Source organism: Grammomys surdaster, unplaced genomic scaffold, assembly GCF_004785775.1.
Source record: "Grammomys surdaster isolate TR1022 unplaced genomic scaffold, NIH_TR_1.0 194, whole genome shotgun sequence".
NCBI lineage: Eukaryota > Metazoa > Chordata > Mammalia > Rodentia > Muridae > Grammomys > Grammomys surdaster.
The window spans coordinates 3,676,359-3,684,603 of NW_021604639.1; positions in this window are offsets into that span (position 1 = coordinate 3,676,359).

Here is an 8,245-nt window from a genome sequence, read left to right on the forward strand (position 1 = left end):
GTTCAGCTCAGCTGTTCTGGCCCAAACTCCTCTCCAAGCTGACTGATTCAAACTGGCTTCTCTTGGCTTCTGATTAAATTGTTCTGCTTGGCCTCAAACCAACTCTGGCAATATGTTCTAATCTTCTGACTCCTCATTTTCTGGCTTGTTCTGTCTTCACCAATGTCTATATTGTTCTCTCTGCAACCTATCTCTGTAAAACTGTCCCATTCCCCAACCTCACCCTACCCCATGATTCCATGCCACTCTTTTAAGTTACTTCCCTTTCCTGTCTGTTCTTCTGAGAGTTGGGTATCTCTGTCTCATTCTGTCAAATCTTCCTCTAATTCATCACTTTGTCTGCCCCTCAATTAGATGGCACTTTCAAACATGTCTGCCTTCCAGTGTGTCTGCATCCCAGCCAGATCACATAGCTCTAGAATGTCTTCAGATGTGATCTCTTGCTAGATCAGCCATGTGTCTGGATTAAAATTCCTCCAGAGGATTTCATCTTGTTGGAATATTGACCAGGCCTTGTGGAGGCAACCACAGCTAGTATGTCATGAGTGCAATGGCCATGTCATATCTGGAAGGCAGTGTATCACTGCATTCCATCCCCATCCTCTAGATCTCCCTTTTCTTCTTTCTCTTTCTTTTTTCAGTTTTGTCAGACAGAGACTCTGTTATCTGAGGCTGACATTAAACTCCTGCTCCTTCTCCATCTATCTCACCAGTGCTGGGATTCCAGGTGTCCTCATTTTTTATTTGTTTTGTTTCTTGAGACAACGTTTCATGGGTCCCAGCTGGAATTGAACTTGTTATAAAGGGTGAGGCTGGCTTTGAACTCCTGATCCTCTTGTTTTTTTACATTTTAAGTGCTGGGATTGAAGATTTATGCCACTGCACTGTCCTTAGATGTTTTGGTTTTGATGGAGTTATTTCTAGGACACAAAGTCACCCTGTTTGGGACCTATGCAAAGCCAGATTGGTTCTTTTCATGTGGTTTCCTTGAAGAGTATCAGCCTTGTAACTTATACACAGTAACACAGAGAGAGAGGTGGGGGAGGGCAGGAGAAAGAGAATTTCTGCAAGTTTCTAGATTCTGAGAGTGTAGAATGGACCTACCGATGGAGATAAAGGATGAATCACATATATAGCTTAAATTCTGTGTGTGTGTGTCTGTGTGTGTCTGTGTGTCTGTGTCTGTGTGTGTGTGTCTGTGTGTGTCTGTGTGTGTGTCTGTGTGTGTGTGTGTGTGTGTGTGTCTGTGTGTGTCTCTGTGTGTGTGTGTGTCTGTGTGTGTCTCTGTGTGTGTGTGTCTGTGTCTGTGTGTCTGTGTGTGTCTGTGTATGTGTGCATGCACATGCATAGGTATTATACATACTAAGGTATGGAGGTCAGAAGACAGTCTCAGGTGTGGCCCTCACCTCCCACCATTATTGACACATGATCTCTAGTAGTTTGTGTGAGCCAGACTAACTAACCCCCTCTCTTGTGTTCCCAGAATTCTCCTGTTTCCACCTCTCATTTCTGCCAAAGAGCACCAGGATTTCAGATGCTCCGGCTATGTGTTCAGCTTTACATGAGCGTTAGGGATTTGAACTCAGGTCTTTCCTGTTACCTAGCAAGCATTTTACACCTCACACAGCTCTAACTTCAGCCCTTCACATTAGGTACTTCTGAGCCCACATGGCTGGTGGTCTCCATTTGGACCCAGCTCAGGTCCAGAGATATCTGGTGACCTGCCAAGGTCCTTAAGAGAGAGAGAGGAAGATCAAGCTATACCTGAGCTTCCAAGGGGACTTAATCTCCGTGATTGATGATGTCCAGTGGGCAGAAGTGGACAAGAATGAAAAGTCCCCATGACCAGGCCTGTTCATGTATGTCACCGCCTCATAGATTACATAGCTATTCCTACTGTAAAATAAGTGCTGGGTTACAGATGAGCAGCAGCACCCATGGAGCCAAGTGTATGTGATGCCAGGCCTACGGTTTTCTAATCCCACACCCTCAGCATGGCCATGTACCCGCACAGGGGTGGGAGTCAGTGAGGGACTGAGGCTTTGGCACACTGAGATGTGATGTGAAAACTGAAGAAGGACATTCAGCACAGTCTGGGGACTCCTGAGCTAACTGTGTGGGAGAGACTGACAATGTAGTGGCAGATTGGGAGTGCTGACCCAGAGGTGTTGGGCGCAGTCTTTGGGGGCTTGCCAACAGCACTAAATGGTTGCAACAACATTCAAGGTATTCCTGAGAATGCTGGGTCTCAGGGTACTGAAATTCAGAACAACCAATCGGTGGGAAAGCATTTCCTCCATAGATGGGTCGCATGTGCTAAAGGTAAACAAGGGGCCTAGCCCAGGAGTTGAACACAGCTGTACATTTCCTTTGCAAATCTGAGTTGCAAATATAACCAAATTTAATGACCCTGGAGCTCAGGACCTGGCTTTGGCCAGCAAAAGCTCAAGACTTGATGTTGACATAAAGAGGGAGGTGGAGCCTGGCTGTGGTAGTATATACCTTTAATTGGGACACTGGGAAGAAAGAGGCAGATGGAGCTCGTGAGTTTGAGGCTAGCCAAGCTGAGAACCCTGTCTTTAAAAAAGGCAGCGGCATAGGAGGAGGGACAGAAAAGTAGAGGAGAGAGGAAGGGGAGAGAGGAGTGGAGAAAGGATGAAAAGGAAGGAAAGGAGAGAGATTGGAGAGGAGGGAAGAAGAGGAGTGAGGAATAGGAAAGAGGGGTAGGAGAGGAGAGAGGGAAGAGAGAAGAGAAAGAAAGGAGGAGAAAAGGAGAAAGGAGAGAGCAGGGGAGTGTGTGTATGTGTGTTTGTGTGTGTGATAGAGATAGATGATAGATAGATAGATGATTGATAGATAGATAGACAGATGATAGATAAAGAGATAGCTGATAGATGGTTAAATAGATAGATACAATAGATGAATAGATGATAGATAGATAGATAGATAGATAGATAGATAGATACATTGATAGATACATTGATACATGGTAGACAGAGCTATAGATGAGGGAAGAGGGAGAGAAGGGGGCTTCCTTCACAGTTGATTTGTTCCATTTAATCCAAAGATTATTTAACCAAGACTGTCACTTCCAGGGTAGCCTACTCTGGAGCCCCCAGGGAGGCCTGCAGGATGCTGTCCCACTGAGCTATTGGTCAAGGCCATCATCCTACATTCCTTCATGCAATATTGAAGCCATGACAGGAAGAACAGGATTTGCAAACTAGGAAACAGGTCAAGTGTCAAAACTGGCCCTAATGGAGCTGACCAGACACCACAGTGCACTTCAGGCAGTGTCTCTCAGTAGCACATTGTTAGATGCAGGGCATTTTGGGTCAGCCTTACTCTCCATAGCTGCATGTCTTTGAGCAATACTCCTAACCTCTCAGCGTCTCCTCTAACCACCTATGTGAGGAAGAACAGAATGGTAACAAGGCATAATAAGGGGCCTGGCTTATTTGCTTGTTTGTTTACTATTCCCTGAGGCTGTCTAATTCCAGCCTCCTACCAAGCTCACCTTGCCTTTGGATACTCTTTCTTTCTACCCTACCTTGTTCATCCTCTGACCTCAGAGTACCCTCTGGTTTCTGTTACTTCTGAGGAGAATAGACCCTGGCTTTGAGACCTTTCAGTTTCTCAGTCTATCACCCAGCATGGTGGTAATCCCAGAGCTGTGGGGTTGGATCCAGGGAGCTTGCAGACCAGCCAGTCTGGTCTAATTCCTGATCTTGCAGCTCCCAGATTGCAACAGCTACCCCTTCAAGCTCCCACAGGATCCATGGTGCTTGAAAAGATGGCCTTCCGGGTCTAGAACCTGATCCCTTACAGCCTACAACAGTAAGGTCAAGGGGCATGGAGGCAGAGCCCAGACCAGAGGAACAGCTGATAGCCATGATGTCCTTGCTACGTGGTCACCAGGAGCTGTCTTTATCCCATCAGATCAAAACTGGTTGCTGCTGGTTCCAAGTCCTTCCCCTCCCCTCATGCCCCCCACCCCATGGGGCTGAACAGAGTCCAGCGTCTAGTTGTACATTAAAGGACAGCAGGCAAGTCCCTAGGGCATCGGGGACAGTGGGGAATTAGAGTTTGGAAAGTTGCCAGCTCTGGGGGCCACGGAACAGTTGTGGTCTCATCTAGCTTTAATGGAGCTGTGGTTTCAAATAGGTAACATGACTCAGGCTCAGATGTAGACACGGTATGCTAGACCAGCTCTGCCTCTGGGAACAGTGTATGGTTCGGGGAGGCTTCTAACCTCTCAGAAGTTCCTCTAACCACCTATGAGCCAGGAGAGAGAAAGAATAAATTAAAGTGATAAGGAAACACTGTAAACAATTTTCATTCTAAGACCTGAAAAATAACCAGTTTTAACTGGGCTGGTTGGTATAATCCTAGCATATGGGGGTAGAGACGGTTGGATCAGGAGTTCAAGGTCATTTTTGGTTCTACATAGCAAGACCCTGCCTCAACAACAACAAAAAAAAAACCTTAGCAAATAGCAGTTGGCTTTGAGCTGAGTGTGGTCAGTGCATAGCCGATACCCCTAGCACTTGGAAGCTGAGGCAGGAGGATTATGAGTTCTAGGACAGCCTAAGATCCCTATATGGAGGTGTGTGTGTGTGGGGGGGGGGTGTCCTGAAAGAGAAAATGGTTTTTGTTTGCTTGCTTGCTGGTTCAGCTTTTCTGTAGTTATTTCATTCTCTGCTGACCTTTTCCAGCTGACTGTCTGGGGTGCTGTTGGCTCATCACCAGTCTGTGCCATCGGACTCATGCGAAGGCCATGTGTGTGTGAAGGCCAGAGGTTGACGAAAGATGTCTTCCTTGATTGCCCAACACCTTCTTTTCTAGACAGTGTCTCCCCAGGGTCTCCCACTGAAACCGGAGGGCACCAAACTCAGGTCCTTGTGCTCAGATGGCAAGTCTTTTATGGACTGAGACACCTCTGTAGTCCCTACATTCATCTACTCACACTGCTTCCTGCTGATCCTTGGAGCCTCTCTGCCTCTCATTCCATCCTGGGAAGTCACTGCCATGTCACAGCCATTGTATCTTGGAGTGGCTTTGCTACAACAGAGGGCCACATAAGAGGAACTCAGACCCAAATCGACTCATTACCACCAATGCAAAGATGACTCAGAGCTCTCAGCCTCTCCACTGAACTGTGCTAACCACACTGTGACTATCATAGTAAGTGGTAGCGCCAGAAGGAAAGCTATTTTCCCTTTCTCCTTTATAGTTCTTAGGTGGGATGGACCCCATAACATAAAAGAGATTGTCTTACTTAGGGTTTCTATTGCTGTGAACAGACACCATGACCAAGGCAACTCTTATAAAGACAACAAGGACAACATTTAATCGGGGCTGGCTTACAGGTTCAGAGGTTCAATCTATTGTCATCAAGGCAGGAGCATAGCATCGTCCAGGCAAGCATGGTACAGGAGGAGCTGAGAATTCTACATCTTCATCTGGAGGCTGCTATGAGAAGACTGACTTCCAGGCAGCTAGGACAAGGGTATTAAAGCCCACACCCACAGTGACACACCCACTCTAACAAGGCCACACCTCCTAATAGTGCCACTCTCTGGGCCAAGCATATTCAAAACATCACAGAAGTCAACAAGTACAAAAGGAAGAAGTGCCTTACTGGTTAGCCTTACTGGTTACCCTACTGGTTAGCCTATTAGTTAGCCTTCCCAGACACTTGGGAGCCACCCAAAGAACTGAGTAAATCTCATTGCCTCTAAAACCAAGAAGAGGAGCATATGGGAACCTCTGGGGTTGGGGATAGCTCAGTGTGGACAGTCACCCAGGAGAACTATACCAGTAGGGCTGAGACTTGCCCACAGATTTTAAGTAGGGGCCTCTGATGAGACTTCTCCCAGTGACGTAGTCACCCTCTCCTGACAATAGATGTTCTCACTGATGGGACTGTTTCTAAACTCAGATGTTCCTTACGAAATGACTCTCTGTCTGCGGGCTAACCTCATGCCTGAAGTTTGCTTGATAGTCCTTATTCCGTGAGTTGTATGGGGTGGTGTGGTCTGCTGTGCCTGGGATCCTGTGGGCACAGCACTATAGGCACACATATCCAGGGTCTGTCATTTTCATAGTGACTGGGGTTCTCTGGGGTGGGGAGTTGGGATTCTCACAGGCTTTCAGCAAATCAGAGACTGCTGTTGTCTGTTGTATCCACAGCCATGCACTTCTCGTTCCTCCCTTGCAAGGAACCCCACTGCCTCCAGGAGTTGCTGACTCAGCCCATCCAATGCACTCCCCCACAGGGGCACAGCAAGTTACCTCTTGCTCTCTACCTAATAATGTGCTCTTGCTGAGCCCTCAGCTGTCATGTTCCATCGGCGAAGCCATGGTGAGGTGGCATCCTGTATTAAAGGTCACCACTGAAGCCACAGAGTGATTTTGTATTCTTTTTTTTTTTCCTGGTTCCTGAGGCAAAGCCTCATGTAGTCCAGGTTAGCCTCAAACTTGCAACATAGCAGAGGCTGTCCTTGAACTGTTGATTTGCCTGGAGTGCTGAGATCACAGGCCTTCATTGTCACACCTGGCTTAGCTTTGGGTTCCTAATGGGCAGAGGGAAACAGCTATTCATCCATCCACTGACTTTCCAAATTGCCTCCCAACTCCTGGATCTCCACTTCTCCTGGGAAAAGCCCCCCCTGGCTTTCCAGATTCTCTTCTTCCCTGGTCTTATGACTTCTATTGAATTCCTTCTGGACAAAATCACATGCTATTCTTTTGGGGATGGGATCCTTCATCATGTCCCCATGTTGAGAGTACAACCAGCGAGCACTCCTTCAGGATGGAGCACTACATACTTGAGAGCTTCTTTGGAGGTTCTAGCAGGGAGCACAGCTATGCACACACCCTTGGCCAATGTCTGGTATTCCTCTAGTGTGAAGGTCATCCTCTTTGACGGAGTACACCATTCTGGAATGATGCATTTGGAGTAGTTAGGGAGGAAAGGGATGCCCTCCCAGCCAGCCAGATCTTTAGCATTGATCCTGGCGATCAAAGGGATGTCAGATGCTGCAGCCAGATGGCTTTTATAAAGTTCTTGCTGTAGTCTAGAAGAGTCAGTCCATTCTGAGGGCATTTGTCCTGATTGGGGCCTGTGTTGGTGAAATTTCAACCTTGAAGTCCTGGATGGGGTTTGCTCCCCTCACAGGGCCCCAGGTTTGCCATGTTTGCCTCCTCTCCCTTCCTTCCCTGCAGATGAAGGGTGCTGGGACCTCCCTGGCCCTGTGGGCTGGGAATTCACTCTCCTTCAGAAGCACAAAGCCCTCACTGTGCTCTGTACCAGAAGAAAATGCAAATGGTGTCCTGGGTGTGGCCAGTCCAGGAGGCCACGGAACTGGCCTGCACTGGTTTTCCCTTGTGGTGGCCTTGGTTTCCATTTCAGAGGGCTGAAATGTGAGAGCTAATTACCACTGTAACACGTGAGTGTGTGAGCACGTGCGCACAACCACAGGCTGGGTTATGAGTATCACCAGCCCATAAGGCTGTGAGATGGTGTGTGCCCAGAGATGCCCCGAAAGCCTAGTGTCAGAATTGAAGGCAAAGTAAAGAGTAAAGCTCACCCAAGTTCCCTACACTTAACTGAGCCTGGTGGTACACACCTGTGATTCTAGCCAGTGCTTCAGAGGCCAAGACAGGAGGATTATGCTTTTGTAGGCCAGACCAGGCTGTAAGACTTTGCATCAGAACACTAAAACAAACAAACCTGGGTATGATGGCTCATTTTTGCAATTCCAGCATTCAGGAAGCTAAGGCAGGAGGATTGTCCTGAGTCTAAGGTCAACCTGGACTACTTACTGAGTTTCAGACCAGCACATAGGAATCCTTTTGCCTTACCCTCTTGAGTACTGGCATTATAGACCATATGAGCCACAATGCCTGGCTTTAAAACTGGAACTATTATTCATTCACTCATTCACTCATTGATTATTCATCCATCCATCCATTCATTTTGTTTGTTTGTTTTGTTTTTTTTGTTTTTTTGGTTTTTTTTTTGTTTTTTGGTTTTTTTCGAGACAGGGTTTCTCTGTGTAGCCCTGGCTGTCCTGGAACTCACTCTGTAGACCAGGCTGGCCTTGAACTCAGAAATCCACCTGGCTCTGCCTCCCAAGTGCTGGACTTAAAGGCGTGCGCCACCACTGCTGGGCCATCCATTCTTTTTTCATTCTCTCTCTCTCTCTCTCTCTCTCTCTCTCTCTCTCTCTCTCTCTCTCTC